This window comes from Lepidothrix coronata, unplaced genomic scaffold (genome assembly GCF_001604755.1).
Source record: "Lepidothrix coronata isolate B3197 unplaced genomic scaffold, Lepidothrix_coronata-1.0 Scaffold100, whole genome shotgun sequence".
Lineage (NCBI taxonomy): Eukaryota > Metazoa > Chordata > Aves > Passeriformes > Pipridae > Lepidothrix > Lepidothrix coronata.
This window is the reverse complement of record NW_016690280.1, coordinates 738622-739542: the sequence shown is the minus strand read 5'-3', so window position 1 is coordinate 739542 and position 921 is coordinate 738622.

The following is a 921-nucleotide window of genomic DNA, read 5'->3' as shown; positions in this document are numbered from 1 at the left end:
TTCCTAGACCTAATTATTTAGAATCCTGAGCAACCATTTGGAAACCACTGTTCTGCAAGCTCTGTTATTTCCCTTCTATTTGCTGGTACCTGGCTGACCAGAAGGCAGCATGGCATGGGGTAAGCTGCAGCCACACCTGTGTGACACTCAAATCCTACTGCCACAAAACAATAAACTGTATAACGCCTAAAAATATGCCCAAGATATGACACTGTCACACACCTGTGCTACTCTTTGAGCCTTTCAATGAAGGCTTTTTTGTATTCTTGTCCATCTTGTCCCCAGAGGTCAGATTCTAATCTGTTCTTCTGCTGAAATTGTCGATGAAAAAACAGTGTGTTCCCATTCCACAGTGTCTCCTGGTGCTCCAGGGTAGCAGAGCAGCCCCTGTTAGATCCTGTGTCCTGCAGCACATCATTCAGTTCATGGTGAGTTTGGCACAGGAGTATTTTGTCCCTTTGTTCCCAAGAGGTCAGATGAGACTTCACAGTGTTGCCTTTGGCTTCAGAGTCTGCCGGCAGAAAAAAAAGCAATAAAAATACTTGGATCATTGACATTTCAGTGGGAAAGGGTCATGGAGTTAAGACTCACACTACAGTTTCCTGCTAAATGAACACCTGGGTTATTGCAACCTATTCCTACAGTTATCCATCATTCCTCACGGAATTTGGTACGAATTGATGTGCAAAGCCATTACAATATTCACCTTTCATTATCCTGCTGTCCTTATGCCCATCCAACCTAACAGTGAAATAATCTGTGACGCCACTGCCAACAGACAAGCGACGGGATGAGGCGGCCACGGCCACCGCCGGGGACACGACACGTGCCAGGGGGACACGTGCCAGCAGGACACGTGCCAGCGGGTCTGGGGAAGGGCGAGGACAGGAGGCAGCATCTCGTGCGTGCACACAAAGCTCT